Source organism: Gossypium hirsutum, chromosome A08 (genome assembly GCF_007990345.1).
Source record: "Gossypium hirsutum isolate 1008001.06 chromosome A08, Gossypium_hirsutum_v2.1, whole genome shotgun sequence".
NCBI classification, from domain to species: domain Eukaryota; kingdom Viridiplantae; phylum Streptophyta; class Magnoliopsida; order Malvales; family Malvaceae; genus Gossypium; species Gossypium hirsutum.
In genome coordinates, this window is record NC_053431.1 from 22,537,311 (window position 1) to 22,563,383 (window position 26,073).

The window sequence follows — 26,073 nt, forward strand, 5'->3', positions numbered from 1 at the left end:
TTTACTACTGCTTGAAAACGACTCATGTACTTCGTTCAAACTCATTTCCTGCAAAGTAGGTTGCACCATATTGTCAGTTTTAGTATAGTGGTTTAGACAATCACCTTTAATTTTTGATGTGTTACCGGAATTGCGAGCTTGAAGGATGATTGTTTCGTCTCCACACGAAGTGTGAGCTCACCTGTGCGAACATCAATAACCGTTCTAGCAGTTGCTAAAAAGGGCCTTCCTAAAATCAAAGGAGTGTTTCTATCCTCCTCTATATCTAGAACAACGAAGTCAATGGGAAATATAAATTTATCGATTTTAACTAGTACATCTTCAATAATACCCCTAGGAAATCTTATAGTTTTATCTGCTAATTGAATGCTCATCCTAGTCTGTTTGGGTTTCCCAAGACCTTATTGTTTGAATATTTTGTAGGGCATGACATTAATACTAGCCCCTAAATCATCTAATGCATTATTAACATCTAAACTACCAATTAAGAAAGGAATTGTAAAACTCCTTAGATCTTTTAATTTGTTGGGTAGCTTATTCTACAGAATAGCTGAGCAAACTGCGTTTAGCTCCACATGTGACGGCTCGTCCAACTTTCGCTTATTTGTTAAAAGCTCCTTTAAAAATTTCATTGCGTTTGGCATCTGCGATAGAGCTTCAATAAACGGTAAGTTAATATGTAATTTTTTTAAGAGTTTAAGGAATTTACTAAATTGTTCATCTGAGCGGTCTTTCCTTGTCTCATTAGGGTATGGCACACGAGGTTTGTATTCTGTACTTACCGGTTTCTACTCATTGTGGTCTACCTTAGCCTTGCCTTTGCTTATCTCAGTTTCTTGCCTTGGTTCTGGTTCAAGTGTGACTAACCCTTCCTCATCTTGACTAGTAATCGCGTTGAGTTTCTCGCTTGGGTTAGACTCTATGTTGCTTGGTAAGCTACCTTATGGTCGTTCAGAAATCAACTTGGCAAGCTGTCCAATCTGAGTTTTGAGCCATTGGATCGATGCTTGTTGATTCTTAAGTGTTGTCTCGGTATTTTGAAAATAGGTTTCTGACACCGAGATAAACTTTGAGATCATCTCTTCAAGGTTCGGCTTCTTTTCCTATTGGTAGGGTGATTATTGGTAGCCTGGAGGTGGTCTCTGATTTCCTTGGCATCCCCATGAGAAATTTGGGTGGTTCCTCCAACCTGCATTGTAAGTGTTACTGTATGGATTGTTTTTAGATCGAGGGTTATTACCCATGTAATTTAACTTCTCGTTCTCCATGCTGTGCCCATAATGTTGGTATTCTGAATTACTTGATCCGCCTCCACTTGCTTCACACTGCATTACTGGGTGAACCTGTGAAGAACTAAGAAAACCATCAATTTTCTTATTCAAGAGTTCTACCTAATTAGAGAACATGGTGACCGAATCGACGTTATAAAAACTGGCTGTTTTCGTTGACTTTGTCCTCATAACTTGCTAGTGATAGTTATTCAGTCACATATCCTCAATAAATTCGTAAGCCTCTTCAGGTGTTTTGTTATTGATGGTTTCCCTGGCTGCTGCATCAATCATCTGTCTTGTCGAGGGGTTCACACCATTGTAGAATGTTTGAACTTGCAACCATAGAGGTAATCCATGGTGAGGACACCTTCGCAGTAGGTCCTTGTATCTCTCCCATGCATCGTAAAGAGTTTCTAAGTCCATCTGTACAAACGAAGAGATATCATTACATAATTTGGCTGTTTTAGCTGGCGAAAAATATTTTAATAAAATTTTTTTGGTCATTTGTTCCCAAGTAGTAATTGACCCTCGTGATAATGAGTTCAACCACTGTTTAGCTTTGTTCCCCAATGAAAAAAGGAATAACCGAAGATGAATGGCATCGTCAGAAACGCCATTAATTTTAAATGTATCGTAGAATTCTAGGAAATTTGACAAGTGAGTGTTTGGATCCTCATCCTGCAAACCATCAAACTGAACAAATTGTTGTATCATTTGAATAGTGTTAGGTTTTAGTTCAAAATTATTCACAGCAATAACAGGTCTAACTATACTTGACTCAGTTCTTGTTAAATTAGGTTTAGCATAACCATACATAGCGCGCAGAGTAGGATTCTGATTAACATCAATCGCAGGAGGTAGCGGATTTTCTTTGTTTTCAACCATCTCCTTGGTTGGGGCTTGAATATCGTCCTCTTGCTCGCTCTCTGTGTATCTTAAGCTTCGCCTTATTTTTCTTTGGTTTCTACGAACTGTGCGATTGATCTCACTATCGAAAAGCAATGGTCCTGACGGGTTTCTTCTAGTCATAAACTATAAGAACCTGCCAGAAAAAGGGAAAAAGAAGAATTAGTAATAAAAATTAGAATAAAAATTAAATTGCAGTAAAAGTAAATGGCTAAAGTAATAAAAATCGAGTTTTCCTAATATCTTAGCTCCCCGGCAATGGTGCCAAAAACTTGATCGTGATTTTGTGTGATAAGTTTTATAAATTTATAATTAATCGTTCTTGAAACTAACTATTATCACGATGTAGGCAAGTGTACCTATCGAACAGTAGTATAGCTTTAGCAAGACCGAATTATCGAACCTAAAGCAACTAAAAGTACTAGTAATGACTATCTTTTTATTATCTAGCCTAAGAATAATGGGGTTTGTTTTAACTAACTAAAAAACTAAACTAAGAATTCACAGGAAATAGAATTGGGGAATTACTTTTGGAAAAACGATTGAATTAAGACAATACCTAAGGAAAAATCCACGTAGACTTTACTTGTTATTCTAACTCCGAATCGGACGATTTATTCATTTGACTTGATCCGTAGAAATCCTTAAGTTATATTATTATCTCTCTTGAGACTAACAACGTCTAGCCTTAGGTTGAATAATTGAAATCTCTTTCTAATTAACTTTCTAGGGTTGCATTAACTCGATCTATGGTCCTCTTATTAGGTTTCACCCTAATTTGAAAAACTCTTGTCACCCTATCTCTAGGCGCCCAATCTCCGCTTAATTATCGCAATTGTACTCTTAGACAGGGTCTATTCCTCCTCTAAATAAGAGCTTAACTTGAATAAATATCCTGGAATATCAAAACAAGAATTAAGAACACATAATTAAGAACAAGTCAAATATTTATCATACAATTTAGAAGATAATAACAAGATTTGTCTTCGGTTTCATTCCCCTTAGGTATTTAGGAGATTTAGTTCATAACTAAAAAGGAAAGCATATTAGAAGAGTAATGAATACAAAACATAAAGAAAAACCCAAAACTCCTGAAGGGAAATTGAGGGTAGATATTCAGTCTTGATGATAAATACGGCTTCTGAGATGGATCAATCGGCTTTCCTTGAGTAGTTCCCTGCTTCCTTCTCTGTGCGTCCCCTTTTCCTCCTCTTTTAGGGTGTATTTATAGGCTTTGGAATGCCTAAGAACCCTTAAGATTGGCCTTTTCCGAATTAGACTCAACTTGGGCTAGACAGGGACACGCCGTGCAATTACTTCAGGTCGTGGTCAAGATAAACACAGCCGTGTGGTCCACCAGTATGAGTCGTGCTTCGATTCTGCCAAATTGACATGGCTGTGTGGTCTTCCCGTGTGAGGAGGTCCAGGCTGTGTTGATTTCATACGTTGGCCCATTTTTTCCGTTTTTGGCCCATTTCTTATTCCTTTCACTCTCCTATGCTCACCTAAGTATAAAACATGAAATTAAGGCATTAGGAGCATCAAATTCACCAATTTTAAGGAAAAATCATCCATAAAATATGCTAAGCATGGGATAGAAATATGTATAAATTACGGTTTATCACTTACATTGATTCATTGTATATAGCCATGAGATATGGCTTATAATGGTTATGGATTGTAAGCCTATTCATCCATGCTATGTGTTAATGTCTTGAGATGTGGTTATGTGATTTTGCTTGATTACTATGAATGGGAAGTGTATGGAATATGTGCATAATAAATGCCTTATGACCATTCAAAGTGGTCATGGCTATGAAATAAATGCGTGACATGGTAATAAATTGATAATGATTGAACATGAATATTTGCCGAGTGAGAAGAGACTGAGTGTTGGGTAAAATGTTGTGGTTAATTGGTAAAAGTGGTTATCAATATGATAAGGCTATTGGACGTGAATTGGAATGTCTAACTTGGTGTAACATGAGAAATTGAAAAACACATGTATGACAACATACAAATGCTTTAATTGGGTTTTATTAAAGAATGATTGACCATTGAAATGATGTTATAACATGTGTTTATGATATGTTTAAGTATGAAAGAGATTAAGGGCAATAAAAGGCTTAGAAAATAGCCTAAGTGTTAGCCACACGGGCAGAGACACGACCGTGTGTCTCAGCCGTGTGGGTGATATGGCTTAGCACATGGGTCTGTGGCTTGACTGTGTGTTCAATTTATTTGCTGATGTCATAAACAGAGAGTTACATGGCCTGAGGACACGGGCGTGCCCCTGTGTCCACATGGATATGTGACCCTGTTTCATAGGAAAATTTTCTAGGTTTTTCCCAGAGCTTTTGAAAGTTCTGGAGTTAGTCCCGAACCCATTCTAAAGCATGTTTTGGGCTTCGTAAACCCAAATAAGGGACTATGTGCATGTGATTGAATGTTTTAATATATGAATGAAATTTTATGGCCCGATTTAGTCCGTTCTTGGACTAACCTAGCATGTGTGAGAGTCTAGCTATACATGCCAAAATCTATGAAGTGTGATGTCTTCTAACGTGAATGAAAACCATCTTGTTTGGACATAGGTACTTTCCAACCGAGCTACACCGACAATGTTAAATGTGATACTAAGGTATTCGGGTAAAGTATAGTCATGATAAGCCTGGATTCAGAAAATTATGAATAAAAGTTCATGATATACATGATAACATGTGAAATAGAAATTCGTGTTGTGATGAGTACTCATGCTTGTTCAATGATTCATATGATGTTGTACACTTGGTGTACTTGATCAAATGAAATGAGATAAAAGATTATATCGTAATGAGCTCATCTATGATTGATTTATTTGAACGAATGCATGCGTTTAGGTAACATATTGAAAGTATTGATGGGATAAATGCCTATGTATACTTGTTTGAATAATTGCAAGTGGCAAACTCGTAGAGCCCAAGTAAATGTGTTAAATTGATTGGTTTGATTTATATGACTGGAATGATATGTATATGGTGATGTGCAAGATAAAAGTTTTAATTGTGACATACTTATTTATGATTGTTTGACTCTCATGAGATACTATGTGCATGACTTGTTTGATGAAATGAATGAGATAAGTAAAGTTGTTCAGAACTCATGAAGTGCATTCATAAATGCACTTGATTAAATAAGATAATTGGAAAATTCGTGTAATACAAGTGTGAATAATAATTTGCCTGCAGTAAATTATATACTTGTGAAAATGTTACTATGATAATGACATAGCGTTATATGATATGCATATGTGTATGAGAGATAAGTTAGGGACCTTATGACCCCACCCCCTTACCATAGTGGTGTTTCGGTAAAGGATTTTATGGGATTAGAGTTGAATAAGCTCACAAGTAAGAGACCAAAGGGTTTAGTGGTAGAACGATTATAGATAATATTAGAGATTAAAATAGGTTGATACGTAAATGTGGAGCTAGTAAGAGATAGTTGGAGGAATAATATTCGAAATGTAAGATATCTAAATGTGAAAAATACAATGAGCAGATTATAATTGTCTCTTTTGAAGTACTCTATGAGTCTATTTGTTCTCGAAAGTGTTATTGCGGCTATCTACCTTTTGACAAATTTTGTTATATTAGAATGTTTTCATATCTCGATATGAGACGAAAACACTGTCAGTTTGATTGAGTTAGAATCAGTATTACTCTATTTCTCTTTGGTACTCTGTTACAATCCATTTATTCGAATTTTATGAGGAAATGCACATGATATTATGATTTTGTTCCCTTCAAATTAATGCTCTATTCGATGTATATATGAGGGAAATTAAATTGTCCTTGTTGCATCCCTTTCCAGTGGATCTGAATGATATGGTATCTTGGATTCCTCTATTTCAGATTTCCTTATTTTGGATTTCTTATCATCTTTATTTCATAAATTATTAATCATGACTTATATCTAAAGTGAGTTCTTTGGCCTGATGACTATGTCGATTATGGCTATGTTTTCGGTTTGATTATAGCAACATGAATGATTCCAGTACCTGGATTTCTTTTCTCAAGTAAGTTAATCAAGTTAATGATTTTAGTCAGGATATTCATGTTATTATGAGTTAACGTACTTGAAGTGGTCTTTTGATTAGCACGATAAGTGAATTTTGAATGATTTCTTGTTAGATCATTTATTGACCGAAAGGGAAGATTTCTTGAAGTATCATTTATTGATGATCAAGACCGACTTGGTGGTTTAATCCGTAATGGTTATTGTTTGATAGATGAAATGAGATATTCATGTCTGGGAATAAAATTTCATTTCTTTACGGATAAAAGACGGTTAGTCTGAATGAAAAGTGTATATGTCCTAGCAGATTCTAATATGATTTAAAGTTGCTATGAACGATAAAGTTATCGCCTTGTTAAAGTTGAATGGTCTATTGCCTGTTAGTAAAGTTTGGAATAGACGAGAACATTGTTAATCAAAACATTAGACCTGGTTTAGCCTACAGCAGGTGAGAGATTCTTGATTTTTCAGTGATGTGTCATTAATCGGATTGTGATGCGTTTTAAGACTAAAGGGAAATGTGATAGCTCAAAATATCCAATATTATAGCCGGATCTAAGTATTTGATAGCATAGATGATTAAAGTTGTTAAAAGATGATGAGATAGTTATTGTATGATCTTAGAGTAAAGAATAATGTGATTACAAGTGCTTAGGTAGAAAATCTAGAGTTTATATTGAGAGTTTGCGAGAAAGCTCACAGGAGTAATGTAGTGGTACTCGAGTTTGGAACTCGACATTTCTGATCTTTGTGTTACATAGAGAGTTATCCAAATTATTCTTATCTTTGAAAGAGAAAAATGTTTTGTAGCCTGTTGATAAATGTTTGATGGAATTTGAAAATCATTTCAGTACATATTGAATTCTCGCTTAACGGACCAATGGAATCATGTATCTCTGAGATTGCCAGATTTCTTGGTATGCTAGTCCTCTTTAAGTGGTTTGAGAGTAAGATTCAATTAATGTGCCGTATAGCGAAGAATCGCTTATAATTACAGTATGAATGATTAAAAAGCTAGTATCAAAAGTACATCATGACTAAATGTTCCTTATCAAAGATGGGATAGAAGAGTCTATATCAAAGTTAAACCACTCTTCTGGTAAGATTTTCGGGGACGAAAATCCCTAAAGGGGGAAGAAATGTAACATCCTGAAATACGGCCTAGTCGAAATAGTGGTTTTGGGACCCCAAATCCGATGTAAGAAAATTCATATTTATTATATTTTTATGGTCTACAATTTCACAGAATGATTACGTGAAAATCTCGTTCAAAAATTTTGACATTTGGGGAATCAATTTGGTCAAAAGGACTAAATTGTAAAAAGTGCAAAAGTTGAGTTCTACATGCTAGAGGCGCCCAATTGATATGAAATTTTATATTAGAGGCCCTTGTATGGTAATTATAGCATTGGTTAATTTTTTGGACAAAAATAACATGAAATGGGTGAAATAGAATGTTTTTAAGTTAGGGGCATTTTGGTCTTTTAGTAATTAAAATAATAAAAAGGGAAAATAAGCCAAAATTCATGCCTATCTTCTTCATCCAGCCAAAAATACCATGGAAGCCATGGCTAGGGTTTGGTTCAAGCTTCTAAGCTCATTTGTAAGTGATCTCGAGCCCGTTTTTAATGTTCTTTACATTTTTGAAGTCCCGGTAACCCGATTTACCTATTTCTACCATTATTTTGAGCTAGAGTTTTAATGGTAGATTATGCATGTTTATGGTTAAAGGAACAACTTTTACTAAGTGATTTTCGATGAAAACGTCCGAAAGGACCGTTTTGTAAAAGTTATAAATTTGGTCATAAAAGGGTGATTTAGTGGAAATTGGGGGCTGCTATAGTTATGAAAATGATTTGGCTAGGCTTAAAATGCAAGGAAATTGAATAACATCATTTTACGAGCCTAGGGGCCAAAGTGTAAATAAGTAAAAGTTTAAGGGTCAAAATGCAAATTTATGAAAGTATGATTTATGGACCCACTTGAACAATGTGAGTAATAAATGAGCTATATTTGTAATGTTGGGTCAAGAAAACAAGATTCAAGCTTAGAACGAGTTTGAACAAGGTTAAGGACTAATTCAAAACAATAGCCGTACTCGGAATCGAGGTAAGTTTGTGTGTCAATAATAATGTAATGCTTGTTTAAATTAAAAATATCTTATTGTCATTGTATGAATGGCATGAGTGAATACATTGAAAGGTGATGGAATGAGTTCATGATGTGAAAATATGATATGAAACAATGATCCATGAAATTCAAGAGAATAATGATACATGATTAGTAAGTGCATAATTAATGTGGCATTGTATGATATCTCTAATGCCTTGATATAATGTGAAATGTAAATATTTCATTTCTATCATGTATTATGTCTTGATGTTTCACGTATTTTATGTTAACTGTTAACATGAAAACATGAATGATATTATGAGACATGGATATAAATGGATGGAAAGGGGATTAAATGCCCCGGTTGAATAAAAAGGATACTCGATAGATTCTCTCAAAAAGGAATTGATGATAAAAGGGATCTATCCCGGACAGGTGATCCAATCCCTATATAGCCCTCCCGAGAATATGTGTAAACGGATTTAGCTCGGATGGGTACTCCGATTAGGATCTGAATTTAGCCTTGATCGGTAATTTAGATCTGAGCTCATTAGAGCATATGTCGTTACAGGGTATTTAACCTGGACTGGTAATCCCACTATAAGAAAGGAAGTTCACGGAGTGTGCTATTTAGAAAGGGAAAATATGAATTGACGGACATGAACTTGTAAAGTGATCTAGCCTCTCGAAGAATATGTGTGCTGGAAAGGATTTAACCCGGACAAGTAATCTGATTTGGGTCTAAATTTAGCCTGAACTGGTAATTTAAATCTGAACTCATAAGGGTAGTTGTCGTTGCAAGGGATTTAACTTGGACTGGTAATCCCGACGACATTCTATGAGTTTATATTACGAGGGATTTAGCCTGGACTAGTAATCCCACCGTAGGAACGAGGTTCACGGGAGCGCGTACTTGAACTGATCACTTGTATGAATTGACGGTGAATAGGATATCCATCGAGAATTCGAGAAATTCAATGATTTTGATATGAAAAATGAAATAAAGAGCCCTTTCCATGATACACCATTTATATTATATGATACTATTATGATGCATATGAATTGTCATGTTTGGACGAGTGTTGTGCTAAATGATAGTATAGGTACGTGCTCGAAACCCAGAAACATATGTTTGACAAGTGAAGTGAAATGGACTTGTGATAAGAATGTAAATGAATGAGTGATTCATATGTGAATAATTTTTATGGCAATCTTATGTTGATTATCATTTTGCTGCACAAAAATAGTTTGGATAGCAGCAGTAGTCCTATTTTGGAAATCCACCAAATATTGTGGAAGTCAAATTAAAGACTGAATAAGATATAGAATTAAATCTTAATTATCCTAGTTTCATATAAAAGAAAAGTTGTAAGGATAGGAGTCTCACATTTCGAGATATTTGAATTTTTGTGAGACAGAGTCAGAACAAGTTTGGAATCCCCTATTTTGACTTGGGAAAATCACTAGAAATTGTAAAAAAATAATCAAGGGCTATAAATTATATGATTAAAATCCTTAATGAGTCTATTTTCAAGAGAAATAGATGGTAACATCATCTTAGTTTCTTACTATGAGATAATTAATTTTCAGTAAAGGAAGGTCAGAACTATCAAATAGAAAAATAAGGGAGACTTTAAAGAATAAACTGTACTTATTGGCTGGAAAAAAATTCTGAAACTTTTATGGTATGAAGATATATAAGTCTAGTTTCTGGGAAAATTGACGGTTCTCAATATGGAGTTCCATAACTTTGGATATAAATAATTTAGTGACTGTGACTCGAGAAAATAGCATAACTGGACTTTGAATAAATAGAGAGAAATTGAAAAATAGCATGTTAATGCAATGCTTATTATTTTTTTCATGAGAACTTACTAAGCTTTAAGCTTACTCCCTCTTCTCCATTTCTTTAGTGTTGTCAAGTTCGCTCGGGGTTGGAGATCGTCGGAGGCAGCATCACACTATCAAGCTACCACCTTTGGAATAATGATGAGTCTTAATGTCTGCAAGTGAGTGGCATGTATAGAGACTTAGTTTTTATGTTAGATGTTGTTATGATTAGCCAAATCTATTGGCTTATATTGATTCATTGTATATAGCCATGAGATGTGGCTTATAATTGTTATGGCTTGTAAGCCTATTCATCCATGCTATGTGGTAATGTCTTGAGATGTGGTTATCTGATTTTGCTTGATTACTATGAATGGGAAGTGTATGGAATATGTGCATAATGAATGCCTTAGGACCATTCGAAGTGGTCATGACTATGGAATAAATGCGTGACATGGTAATAAATTGATAATGATTGAACATGAATATTTGCGGAGTGAGTAAAGACTGAGTTTTGGGTAAAATGTTGTGGTTAATTGGTAAAAGTGGTTATCAATATGATAAGACTATTGAACGTGGATTGGAATGTCTAACTTGGTGTAACATGAGAAATTGAAAACACATGTATGACAACATTCAAATGCTTTAATTGGGTTTTATTAAAGAATGATTGACCATTGAAATGATGTTATAACATGTGTTTATGATATGTTTAAGTATGACAGAGATTAAGGGCAATAAAAGGCTTAGAAAATAGCCTAAGTGTTAGCCACACGGGCAAAGACACGTCTGTGTGTCTCAACGGTGTGGATGACACGGCTTAGCACACGGGTTTGTGGCTCGATCGTTTAGTACAATTTATTTGCTAACGTCATAAACAGAGAGTTACACGGCCTGAGGACACGGACGTATTGATGGCACACGGGCGTGGCCCTGTGTCCACACGGGTGTGTGACCCTGTTTCATGGGAAAAATTTCTATGTTTTTCCCAAAGCTTTTCAAAGTTCTCGATTTAGTCCCGAACCCATTCTAAAGTATGTTTTGGGTTTCGTAAACCCAAATGAGGGACTATGTGCAGGTGATTGAATGTTTTAAAATATGAATGAAATTTTATGGCCCGGTTTGGATGATTGTTTGTGTTTAAGTCTGGTAATGCCTCGTACCCTGTCCCGGCGTCAGACACGGGTAAGGGGTGTTACAGTTATTACTAGCGGTTCTTTCAATAATCTAGTAAGCCTCATTGTAAGACTTAGAAAAATGGGCACCATTTGCAGAAGAATCCACCATGATTCTAGTGTGAGCATTGAGACCAATATAGAAAGTCTCCATTTGAACACAATAAGGAATTCCATGATGAGGGCACTTTTGTAATAATTCCTTAAACTGCTCCCATACCTCATATAAAGATTTTTCATGAAATTGCTAAAATTAAATTATTTTATTTTGGAGCTTGTCGTTCATATATGAAGGGAAGTATTTATTAAGAAACAGTCAACCATCTCTTGCTATGTAATTATAGAACAGGACTGTAGGGAGTTCAACCATGCTCGTGCTCTATCTCTTAAGGAGTATGGAAATAATCTCAGCCTCAATGCATTCTCAGTCACCCTAACTAATTTGAATGAGTCACTCACTTCCATGAATAGCCGAAGATGAAGATACGGATCCTCAGTAGGCATCCCACTAAATTGGCCCATTATTTGAAGCATTTTGAAGATCACAGGCTTTAGTTCGAATTCTGAGGCCTCAATTTCAGTTCTCACAATATCTGAATTGAGTTCATTAAAAAGAAGAATGACATATTGTTGAATGGCACAGATTCTTTCATCAACAACAGTGATCTAATTATGAGCATTATAAGTAAATGCTCCTCCTTTATCATGTTGTAGAGAATCCATTATCACCTGAATAATAACGAAAAAATATTAAAGTAAAAAAAAAGAAGAAAATTGAACTAAATTGCAACACCTCTAACCTGTATCCATCACCGGACTAGGGATAAGAGGCATTACTAGACAATCAGAACATTTCAAATTCATTTTACTAATGAAAAACCGTATATCATCATATCATAATCAAACATCTATATAAAGTCCCTTCCTTAGGTCATTGAAACCTTAAACATACTTTAGAAAGGGATCGAGACTAAACCGAGAACATACAAATTTTACCAAAAATTAAATAGTTTTCTAAATTATAAAGGTCACACGCCCATGTGAACAGGTCGTGTGCCTCACACGACATTAGACACACCCATGTGTCTAGGTCGTGGCAAAACAGGGCATACATATTGACTTGTCCACACGGCCATATGACACGCCCGTGTGCCAAGCCATGTAAAAATTTGGGAGGCTACAGACTTGGGTCACATGGCCGACCACACGCCTATGTGCCAGCCTGTGTACCACACACGACCGATAGACAAGCCCTTGTGTCTAGGCCATGTCAAAACTATAGGGTATACTGGCTTTAATTCGTAAGGTACGCCAGGGGACACACAGATGTGCAACATAACCTTGTGTCGCACACGGCTGAGACACACGCCCGTGTCTCTGCCCATGTGGACAAAAATAGGATATTTGCAAAGCCAAATTTGCCACCCATTTTGGGTCCTCCCTACAAGCACTAAAACAAACCATTTTATATCAAATTCTCAACAAATTCACAGCCAAAACATATACCATTCATGCCATACCAAATCGTGCCAAAACATAATCTATAATTATACCAAGACATATGTTCCATAATCTCAATACACTTCATTCATTCTCATAGCATCATTATACCATTACCTCAAATAAGCACATACCAAAGTCTTACCAAATTGACCATTACTATTGGCCATACATGAACACTTCATATTGATATAATTGTTTCACATAATTTACAATTCATAGTTCATTCTTATACACAACCAAAACCAAGCCATATCACATGGTTAGATATTCACATCACAAAACATACCAAAATAACTCTAGCCTATACATGCCATATACCATATATATATAACTCTCAAAATGGTACCAAAATAGATGTCCGATAGTGTGGATGAGTCACTGATGATCCTTGAATTAGAGCTAGCTTTATAACACTGTAAAACAGAGAACATTTCACACAATAAGCTTTGAAGCTTAGTAAGTTCGCATCTAATATAATCAATAGTTTATATAATACGAAACACCAAATAATAAACACTTAGTAGTTCACAAATCATCCATCAATTCTATTCCATCACATTTAATATGTTCATACAATTTCATTTGGCTTCATACACATAGTATCATCTACCACATCGGTATCGTACATACCTGAACTTTCTCGTATTTATTCATTTCATTCTCACCTCTTATTCAAATACATTAATTCATTCTGAAGTCTTTCCATGCTTTAAGAATTCGCACACTTAGTGCTTTAATGGTTAGCCAAAGCTGTAACGATCCCGCACACTTAGTGCCATCATAAATAACCGAAGCTATCTTGGTATCACACACTTAGTGCCTCATATAGCCCAAGCTATTCCAATTCACACACTTAGTGCTATTTATAGCCGAAGCGATTTTGAAACACACACTTAGTGCCAAACATATTCGATTTATCATCGTACTCAAACCATATTCAAATATATACTATTTATGCATTATCAAAGCATTAGAACATGATTGTAACATCATTTATCACGTACGAACTTACCTTGTACTCGGAATTGACAATTCGGATCGTTTACTCAATAACCTTTGATTCCCCTCGATCTAAATCCAAATTCCTCTTTTCTTGATCTAAATGTATTCAAAATTAACCCTTTTATTCAACAAATCATTCAATTTAATCGATATACACATATTTAGGGCATTTTACAAATTAGCTCTCACATTTTCACATTTTATTACTTTAGTCCCTAATTCATAAAATCACAAAATACACATAATTTATTTATACACATGTTAGGCCAAATATTCATTTAGCTCATATAAGCCCATATATTTCATTTAATTCACATTTTAGTTCCCTAATTTCTCATTTTCACAATTTAGCCCAAATTACTCAAATTCATCAAAAATCCCAATACAAAACATATGTATCTATCATCAAGCTTCCATATTTCATCAAATAATATTATAAAACTCACAAAATCAACAACGGCATAACTCAAAATCATCATCCAAATTAGAAATTTAGGCATGGGTTTGATAGAACACAAAACAACGATCACAAAAACGTAGAAATTATCGAAAATCAATCAAAAACACATACCTAATTGATGATTAAAATTGTCAAACCCTAAAAATATCTTTTTCTCTTCTTTTATTTGATATAATCGGCTAAGATGATGAATATAACATTAGTTCATGCATTTGTTTTATTAATATTAACATAATAGCCATTTGACAATTTTACCCTTAATGAAATAACATTTTCAACATATAATGGATGTCCAAAAATGTCCACTATCATTTAAAATGGTTTATTTACCATTTAATGCCACCATAATTTAAAAGCCAAAGCAATTTGACACCTTTAACATATAGAATGCAACTTTTGCATTTTACGCGATTTAGTCCTTTTTTTCAAATTAGACATCTAAACGATAAAATTATCACAAGAAACTTACACACATACATTATCACATACTGTAGATACCAAAAATAATATTAAAATAATTTTCTAACCTCAGATTCGTGGTCCGAAACAACTATTTTGATTAAGATCTAAACTGGGCTGTTACACAACTTACAAGATAATAAAAGAAAATCACAATAAAATTCATAAAGTTAAAAATAAAATAAACCAATTAGCAAAGAATAGTTTCACAAAAAATGATTAAGGAAACATTCCCCGACAATGGTGCTAAAAACTTGGTTCGCGATAGTGTGTACAAGTGTACACAGTCGTTATCAAGTAATAAGTAAAAGAGTTATTATCTCCAAAGGGACAGTATCTCTTAATCAATAATTGCAAAATTAAGAATTTACAAGTTGGTAAATAAAATACAATATTGTAGAGTGATGGGTTTTAAAATTAAATTAATTAGCTAAATGCAATGAGATGGTTTAGTAGCAATTTCAAAAGTTTTAACAATAATAACATGAATAACCTAGGATAGTTGTAACACTTGACTCAATTCATTCTTCATCATATTTAACAATGTTCTGGAAAAATTCCATGGCAACTCAATCATTCATTAAGTTGGAATCAATATAAGTTTTTTCAAAATCTTATGCTTATGAAAACATGTATATTTTTTGTCCATATTTAACTAAGGATTTCTTAGAATTTATGTCAAGTAACAGGGAGAGGTTAGGTTTGAAACAATTTAATCACATAAACCTCAAGTTATGTAAGGTAATAGTGCTCTTAAGTTATTATGATCTTTTAATTTAATCGGATTATGATCTAAACTAAGCATGCACCTTTCAATTATCGTGTCCATTAATCGCCATCTGGTTAGGACTAATCAACTAATTCTAATGTGTCCAAATGTATTTTAATGCATGAATAACATGAATGATTTTAATTGGAAGTATGAGTGGTTGAGGCACAGAATATCATAAACATAAATCAAATGAATTTTATCAAACTATTACAATCATTCTAGCTAAAAAAAATTAAGTCATCATCGTTAATTGAAAAACATTTAAACAATTTACAAACATATTTGAATAGCTAAGAACACAAATAAAGAATAAGGAAGAAGGAACTCTTGATGATTACAATAATTCTCCAAAGATCGGTCGTGGTGGCTTCCTTCAATTCTCCTAATTGATCCTTCACAAATTTCTCCTCAAGGTGGCCGACCAAGAGTGTTTTTCTCAAGGGAAATGTTAGCTAAAGGGAAATTGGAAGAGAGGAAAGAAAGATGAGAGAAAGATGGTAGAAATGTTAATTGAGGGATGTATAAAGTGGGAGATTAGAGGTAACCGCCTCTGAACGTACGAACGTCCATAGTGTAAATACTGCAATAAAATAAAGAATTACGAGACGATATCTGCAAGTATACGGTTCGAGTTGTAATATAGGTTTACAATGAAGTAGGTGAGTACTTTAAGAATTGTACCCATGGGAGGCGATTATTAAATCAATCTTAACCTAAACACTTAAAGATCTAATTAATACTTTTAAATTAGTTATAGTACAAAAGTAAAATAAGAGATAATTTTAGGGTTTCTTAAATAAAATAAAATAACATTAAAAAGTTGAATTTCAAGAGATATAAATAATAAAGTGAATCAAATCTAAATATGTGTGATTAGCTCGCTTTAGCAATTTCAATCAACTGTCGTCTCGGGGTTCCCTGTCAACCAACTAGTCGCTACCCTAGTACGATCTTCCGATCTTCCACTAACATAATGAGTCAATAAAGACTACTTATCTTCCAACCTCACAGTCCAGACTAGCTTGAGGTAAAAGAGTTCACGAATGGGAAATACCAATTTTGGGTTAATTCCCACCTTGATGACTTCTCGGGGTTGTTAGGCCTAAGGTTTGTTTTAAGTTCTTCCTTTCCAAAATCGCTGATCCATTAAGTAAACCTACAAAACAGTTAAGAGGTCATGCTTCCACTCGCTAGCTCCTCATGACTTTTAAAAACAACATGGAATATATGGAAGAATTAATCATACAGAATGGATTGAATTAGAGAGTTTAAGAAAAGCCTAATTGATATTGATAATGAGCACGAATCCACAACAATTGATCTCCCTTATAAACCAGAACTCTTGAAAGAAACAAAGAACAAATAAATTAAAACTATGAAAACCTAAAGAAAGAAAGAAAACAAAACTTAAACCTAAAGAGAGAATATAAGCTAATGGAATGGTGTCTATAATGTGTGTCGAAGGATCCTATTTACATTCTTCAAGTAGCCATCATCCTTAAACCTAGGTTAGCTGATGTTCCTGAGCTTTAAGTTTGATTGTGTAGACCAAAACATCCCTAATTCGTGTTTTATTCTCGTCACAGAGTTGATGTCATGACACACCAAGACCTATGTCACGACATAGCAACCAATATGCTCCTCTACTACCATCTTCAAGGGTATATCACGACACCCTCAGCTTGTGTTGCGACATTAAAGGTATTTTTTTACTTTCTCCATTTTGTTCTCTATGTTGCGACATTGGATATCCCATGTTGCGACATCGGATAGCCCATGTTGCAACATAGTGTCCTGTATTGGTCAAAAATGCCTTCTAATGGTCTCATGTACACTTACAAAGTACGTTAGCTCTCCTTTAGGCCTTATTCGAACCTTAGGGTCAATAAAAGACTCAATGTTCACATTTTATTGGATGTAAGTAAAACTAAAGAAACTTACTTAAAACATAACTAAAATGCTTGTATTAAAGCTCCTTAAATGTGAAAACTAGTTTAATCTGCTACACCGAATTACGGTTGATCAAACTCCCCCACACTTAAGTCATTGCTTGTCCTTAAGCAATCATAAACAAAGATGAAAAATAAAAATGATGACCTTTAAGCAAGTATGGTCCAAGTATTGATTTCAGAGCATATGACTTAGACCTTTCATATGATGAGTAGTTGACTTACCACTTTTAATCTCAAACATCTAAATTCATCATGTTACAAAATATACAAGTATTAAGGTTTTTCACCTATAGGAATCCATCAACAAATCATACAAGTAATTTGATTATCCAAGTAAAATAAAAATAGTCATTTATGTGAATGTTTAGGATGATATCCATTCATGTATAAGGATACCTAGGTCACATAGGGCTTTTCGGCTTGTAACGTTTTGAGGCTTAGGATAGGTATGGAATTCAAAAATAGTAAGCATCAAAAGGTTATAAACATGAAAATAGTTTGGCACATCATATTGATTCCTATTCTTCTCGCTTAGTAACCCTTACCTGCTCACTGCCTTATTTCTTCTTCTTTCATTTTTCTTCTCTCCATTTATACGAAGTCATAGCATGATATAGTAACTACGACTAGTCTTACAAGTTTTTGTGCACTTAAACGAGTTTTTATTTCTTTTGTGACTTTGTGACTTTTCTCTTTTTCAATACATCTCACTCATGAATTCTTTTTCACTACGTTAAGACTTTTTCTACACGTACCAATTCTCTTTTTGTATTTTTCTTTTTGTTTCGCACATTAGGCTAACTTATAGTTCTTATATCACACTAATATTTCCTATTTCACTCTAGTTTTACAAACTTTTCCATGATGTATCTACTTAACCCTCAATACATAGGGCCAGATGTCTATAATTGTTCCGTACAGGACCAAAGAAAAAGGGCATATAGAAATTAACATTTTTAGGCTCGGGATTTGTAATACAGTTCATCAAAAAGTGTCAAAAGGCTCAAGATTGGTACTAAAAGTGCAATATAAATAGGATAGCTTTTTTTGAATTTGGATGAGTTCCAAAAAAAGCCTTAGGTCATCCCTAAATATCTCATCATGCATAATTTATTCAACCAAACAGACACAAATTCAACCACTAGCGTGCTCATTTCCTCGTATTTTCTATATCATTTGGTACAAATGATAACTTAATACCTATTTACAATGTAACATATAGAACTTTAATAGTCTAATAATAAAAAATTTAAAATCATTTATCATCATGCCAAATTTATTCATATATATAAGCAACCTATGTACATGCTCCTAACCAATCACTTGTATTTCTACAAGCTCAAGCACACCAAAAGATAGAAAAATTTAAAATTTAAAAACAACATATGTTACCCCCCACACTTTAGTTGACACATTATCCTCAATGTGTAGCCCATCAAAATATAAGGAAAGAAGTTACCCAATTGATCGTGATTGCTCCATCCTCTATCAGTGGGTGCTTCCTCTCTTGTTCGTATAAAGTTTGAATTTTTTTGTATCTCCTTCGTGTTGGGTTCCTATATAGAAATCTTAAACAGACTGCAACATACTAAAATTTACTTATTAATCCTACTCCTACAAAGTCTAAATTAAAATTATCCCAAGAATTAATACAAGTCATTATAAAATTAAAAATAGTTCAATCATCCATCTTCTCGTCCCTGTAATCCTCCTCTTTTTCTCCTTCCTCTTCACTTTCCGGCGTTTCTTCTTCTTATTCCATATTCGTCGAACCGAACATATTTGGTGTATAATTGGGGACTTAGATGTTATTTTGCCTAGCAAACTCTTGAAAAATTGGTCCCGGTTCTTGCATCCACTAAATCATCCAATCAAAATTTGGGTGACTAATCTCACCGACGTCTTGTTGATCTCATGTCAACCTCTTTGATGAAGTTGGTGTAGCTATCATTTCTTGTTGTCGCTTGTTCTAATATTTAATCTATTTGGCCTACAGCTTGATGTATTGTTGGAACAAGGTGTCCCTGATAATGCTTCGGGATGGTTTCAACGAATGTTCAGTAGATGCCATAGGTACACCCACCTTTTTGCATAAAGCCATCACTAGATGGGGAAAGAATACTCTTACCTTCTGGTTACTAATGCATCTTTCCATGTTCCAGTGGATCCATTTGCCTACACATACATACTATTTCTACAAAGTAGCATAAAGTAAAAGTGCTCTAAATGCATTAATGTTAGAAACATTTAAAGCAGGTACAATTCATGTGCAAACAAATTGAATCCACATCTTAGCTTCAGGAAATATAATAGCTTGATGAAAAGATATTAGGATATCGGTACCTACGCGATACTTCTATTCACCCTTTTTTTCAGTTAAAAAGTTTATAATATTATCCATATCTATATCTCTAAAATATTCTAAGTCAGTTTCATCAATGAAATCATTCTCATAGTATGGAACATTATAAAAGTCGCAAATTATTCTAGGGGTTACCTGCACCTCTTTCCCTCACACAAGTGTTGTATCTCGTATATGACCTTCAGTATTTCTAAATATGTAGAACTCTTGTACAATGGGGAGCACGACATTATCCTTTGGGATCATCCAAAAATGTTTGCATCGATGATATCTGACCAAAGGCCATATTTCTTTACACAAAATCATCGATGGATCAAATCCCCTCTCTTGAATGAATGTTTTTCCTTGAAGTTCATTAAAATATATTTCAACATTCATATTTAAGAACATAAAGGGAGTTTGAACCATTGATGGCTCTGTTTCCATGGTTCGTCGAAATTTTCTAGGAGGCATCATATTTTAATACTAAGAAAATAATTCAATAGAATAGTATAAAGTTTGAGTTAAGGAACCCTTAACCTTAAATATGTAGTCGAAGTTTGTTTGATTTCCTAGCCTTCCTATAATATTCTTGTTCCTTGTTACATTGAGGAGTTTGTGAAGAGGTAATAGGATGTTTGAGAAATTGAGGGTTTAGGGTTTAAAAGGTTTTGAAAGATTTGAGAGAGTTAAAGGGATTAGGGATTAATAGTTGTTTTAATTAGAAGTAAATTAGCTTATAAAATAAAGTTGTAAGGGTTAAAAACTGGGTTAAATCAAAGGTAGGTCATCGAGTTGCGCAAATGGGTCAGCTTAACCCTAAAAAAAATTACAGCGATGTCATGACATAGAGGTTCCATGTCACAACACATCTGTTAGTTTGAAGATCCTCAGGGACTATTTGCTATGTCACGACTTGCTGTTGTGATGTCACGAAACCGGCTGTATTTCAGCCCAAAACTCCATCTTAAGGATGTTTAGACCTAAGGATAAACCTATATCAAATAAAAGTTAAAATCTAAACTATGTGGTTAGTTAAGAATACAGTAATTTACAAATATCATGTTGCAATTCAAAAATTTAAAGTTATACTTCAAGATTTATTCAACAGTATTGTCAATTCACCCAGGGATGACCTTTTTATTCCAACAGTATTGGTCCATTATCCATCGTGCCATTCCGCCGTTTTTTGTTTGTCCCTTTTCTTAAACCTATTTATTCTTTTCTACATGCAGAAAAGGAAGTGTGTCCCTTGACTCGGGGACATTAGGAATAATAACTTTTTACATTGCTCCCTTATCTTCCTCCTATCTTCCTCACTCGGTTGATGGCCACATTGAAAGGTTTCAGTCTAACGATTAATTTTCATAGTTAATTCATTGTTCTATAAATCAAAGGCGGATCTAGAGGTGGCTAGAAAGGGTTTCTCTAATAAGATCGGTATTTCACTATCTTTTTCAAAATCAAGCACCACAAAATCTGCGGGAATAATAAAACTTCTCACTTTAACTAGTACATCCTCTAGTACTCCCTCCGGATATACTGACGATCTGTCATCCAATTTTGGCGTTATTTGAGTTATTTTAAGATTCCCTAACCCATGTTTTTCAAAAATTGATAAGGGCATTAAATATATACTAGCTCCAAAATCACATAAAGCTCTATTAAAGTGAATGCTCCTTATTTATATAGGAATAGTAAAAATTCTTAGGTCTTTCAACTTTTGAGGTACTTGTTTTGAAATAATCACGCTATAGGAAGCACTTAAATTAACATGTTCTCCTACCTTGATTTTCTTACACATTGCCATCATCTCCTTTAAAAACTTGGCATACTTGGGAACATTATCAATTAACTTGATTAAAGGTAGGTTAACGTTTAACGTTTTAAACAAGTTCAAGAAACTTACAAATTCATCTTCGTCCCACTTTTATCTTTCTTTTAATCTTGATGGGAATGAGACTTTAAGTGTCTTTAAGTGTCTCTTTTCCTATCTCAACCATTGGTGCATTCTCCTCCTCTGGTTCAGATCTATTTTCTACTTCTAGGGAGTTATCTTGAGCTTCATCAGTATTATCCATTGTTCCCTCTAGGGTAGGTATTTCTGGGATACTCAGTACTTTGCCCGATTAGAGTACTATAGCTTTCACATGCTCTTTACCTTCCCTTCGTGGATGTAACACCCGGGTTTGTGCAGGTGTACACAGCCGTTCCAAGTAAAAAGTAAGTATCGAGTTATCGTCTCCACAGGGATTGTATTTGTGCTAAGTCACTTGATTTGTAAAATTATATTAACAATTTGATAAATAAAAACAATATAATTGAGAAGTGATGATTAAAATATATTAAACTAAATGCAATGATCCTTTATGCAATTTATCCTAAATATGCAAACTATATGAATGAAACAGATTTCAGCAAAATTAACACAATAAGAAACAATTATAACATAAATGAGCTAGGACATTTACTTTAATTAAACTCAAATTATTATCAACATGCTTATCAATATTCAAAAAAATGTTCCATGGCAACTCGATCTTTCATGAGTTTGGAAACAACATTAGGTCTTTTCAGAATCCTTTACTTAGTAAATACGCATTTTACTAATCCTTATTTACTAAGGGTTTCTTAGTATTCGTGTGAGGTAATAGGGAAATGTTAGGTTTGAAACACTTTAATCACAGAAATCTAAAAACTATGCAAATAACAGAGCCTGGTTAGGGTTGTTATGTAACCTGCAATTTAATCGGGTTAGGATCTAAATTGAGCATGCACATTTCAATTATTTTTCCATTAGCCATCGTCTGGTTAGGATCGCTCAGCTAATGCATGTGTATTTCAATTACGTATGAACGAAATACAGACTTGATTTTAATTGAAAACATGATCAATTGAGGCACAAACATTATAAGCAGGAATCAAATAATTATTATTTAATCAAAGCAATCATCTTAACTTAAATAAAATTAAGCTATCATTGTTGTAAACAAGAACAGTAAACACATAGAAAACATTCTTGAATTAAGTTAAAGAACAGAAAGATTAAACCTAAATCAAAGTGGCTGTCACCCAAGACTCTGACTGACGAGGGCCCCTTCGTTCCTTCGCTTTGCTCCTTTGCTGATGGCTCTCTGAGGTGGCCAACCAAGGGCTCTTTAAGAGGCTAATTTTCTAAAAATCCTTATGCCAAGATGATGATAGGTGTGAGGGAGAAAAAAGCTAAGAGAGTTGAGAGAAGAGAGAATGATGAATGAGTGAGGGATGATGGATAAGTAAGAAGTGGGGTCTTATTTATAGGTGAGGCAAGGGAGCTAGTTTGCTAAAAATAGAAGTGTCCATCATTTCAAACTTCATCGAAGGGTGGCCGGCCATGAGTTGTGGGAGTGTGGCTGATTTTTGCTTGATTTAAGTGCCACAACATCATCAGGATCAGGACTCGGTCATTTGCAAATCTCTGGGTAAATCTCTAATTTCTTCAACTCTTCAAGGACCTTGTGTAATTAAACCAAAATTTGATTTATGAACATCCACATGCAGCTAAATTTTGGGTTGAATTGGTCCTCCATTTGGATGGTTTTGTAATCAACATAAAGCTCTCAGACCTGTCCAATAATAGTAGATAATTTAGAGGACCAAAGAATATAATTTAACCACTTTAATTAATCAATTTACTTTATTAATTAAAACCCAATTTATTAATGAAATATATTAAAATAAATTATTAAATATAACTTTATATTTTATTATTAAATTTAATCATGCATGGCCCACTTTAATAGCTTGAAAATATAATATGCTTAAATTAATATAAAAGAAGCCATTTTCTGCATGAAACTATATAATAAAGCATAAAATCACATTTTAATAATTTCTATGTCCCAATTTCATATTTTCATATATTTCATTAACTTATTAAAAAATTACTTGGTTTTAACAAAAAATTTAAGTAAAAAGGTGACAAATTATATAAGAAAAATCCTATATATTTTTTCAGTTTACACACCCCTAAACTTAAATTATTGCTTGTCCCGAGTAATGTTCATGCACAGCACAAGATCTCGCTAAAGCAAAATTGCTAAAAGTGCAAGCAACATCAATCCTTGCCCCATAATCATGTATTAATAAATTCATGGTCATAGATCTTCTTTATTAACAAGTAAATCATTCGCAAACATTTTGAAAATTTTATACCAAGTTTCAAGATATGCCAACATGAATCATAATATGTATATATGTCACAGCCATAGATAACATTCTTCATTCAACATAATTTCTCATCAATCAAGCAAAACAATCATAAGGCTTATTTATGATCTTCATATATTGAACTTAGTACTTCCTCTCCACTAGTGTAGGTGACATAATAATCAAATCCATAAGTCTTTGATAAGGTTGTAATGGGGCTCGGTTAAAGGTAAGGTTTTAAGAGATGGGAAATTTCAGTTTCAAAATCTTAACCTTTAACTTTATCTTGGATTTCTCAATATTCCATCTTTTTCTTTAATTGATCCTTTGGAATAGCCCCAAACTTATTTTGAACTCATGCTCATACATTTTTCTTCGTGGAAACTGAGCACACTTTTCTTCGCTCTTTTTTTTAAAGCATGAGCACGTACATCCTTTGAAAATTTCCTCAAATGTCATTTACCAAGACAACTTTATTTAAGACGGGTGCACAGAATTAGGATAACTTCAAAAGATGGAGATATGGCTTGTAATGTAGGTTTATTACAATAAACAGGCCTTTTAAGCCGAAAATTATAGTTTCAAGGGTTTAATATCATAAGGTGGGCTTGAAAAGGCTCAAACGATCCAAAGAAAATGGTGCCTATATCATCTTAGATTTTTATGTCTCCTAGGATTTCACCTCAAGAAAGTTACTAAGTCAATTCTAAAGATATAAACCTTCATGCATGTCTAATCTCAAAAGAAACTAGGTGTTCATGGCAAACATTACCTAAGACTAAGATCATACAATCATTTCGTTCTTCATGATAACATACAAATAACATACAATCACTCAGATAAAATCATCATTCATGCTTGCATACAAGCTATCTCATTAACAAAGAATTTCTCTAAACATTCATTTATTAAAACATACTCATGAAAGAAATGATTGAAACATACTTAAAAATTTTACAGATTTTGAGCAATTATTTTCCTTACCCCCCTTTTAAAAAGAAGCAATGTCCTCATTGCAAGAACAAAGTAATGAATGAAAACTGAACTCCAGGTAGGGTTAAAAAGAAAGAGAGGCGAGTCATTAAGACTGCTTAAATACCAAGTCTTCCTCATAATCCAATCCCAAACATGTTCATTCCCATTACCACATCACTTAGTCTTTTTCTTTTTAAAGAAGCATATATTCATGCTTGCTATGTTTTATTTTGCAGAAATTAAATCCTAGTTACTAAAGAAACAAATTCCTAAAGACCTAAAATAAATAAATAAAAAGACATGAATCCACTCTTTTATTTTTGTCTTATTCCCCTTGTCTTCTTTAGCTCCTTCTCCGCTTGTATAATCAGTATCTTTCATCCATGTCTCAAAGATAACATCTAGGAACTCAAGAACAAAAGTGTTAGAGATATTCTTAAAAGTATTTCGAATTGAATCATCTTTAATTTTTGCATATATCCAATAAGTTTGTTGTTGATTGTGCATGAACTTGCACATATTCATCAAAATTGACAACTCTGATTTCCTTGAAGTACTTTCAGAAGTTGGCACGGGAGTTGTATATTCAAGTTCAACACTTAGCTTGACTGGTTCTTCTTCTGGCTCAACCCTTGGTTCTGGGTTTTCAGATCCTTCAACTGGTTTAGGACTTTTTGGCTCCTTATCAGATTCTTCTTCTTTAATGTTTGTAAATGATTCATTTTCAGTTTCATTTGTTGACTCCTTAGTATCTGGCTCAGTTGGTTCTTCTTGCTGACCTTAATTCAGCTCATGCACCTTCTCTATTAACCTTTCAAGATCATGACTTGTAATGCACCCTTGGACATATTTTCCCTTCAAATTCGCTTGTGTTTTAACACGATCCCTGAAGCAAAGTGAAGTGATTAATGATGGGAAATAATCACTTCCTATCTTCTTTTTAGCACAGTCATAAATCCCTTTGAGAATAATTTTCCCAACATTAATGGACTTTTCTGTCAAGATTGTATATAACAAGAGCACTCGTTCCATCGAGATGGTGGAACTATGTGAGATAGGCATAAAACTGTA

General features: G+C 33.9%; 2 non-coding genes across 2 annotated transcripts; both read left to right on the plus strand.

Moving 5' to 3' along the window:
* The first annotated feature begins 1,620 nt into the window (after nucleotides 1-1,620).
* LOC121205186 (small nucleolar RNA R71) lies at nucleotides 1,621-1,725 on the plus strand. Its single transcript, XR_005900271.1, has one exon. It is a non-coding gene; the product is annotated as a small nucleolar RNA R71 (small nucleolar RNA).
* A 9,795-nt stretch (nucleotides 1,726-11,520) lies between these two features.
* On the plus strand, nucleotides 11,521-11,627 carry LOC121205501 (small nucleolar RNA R71). The gene has a single exon (XR_005900577.1). It is a non-coding gene; the product is annotated as a small nucleolar RNA R71 (small nucleolar RNA).
* The last annotated feature ends 14,446 nt before the right edge of the window (nucleotides 11,628-26,073 follow it).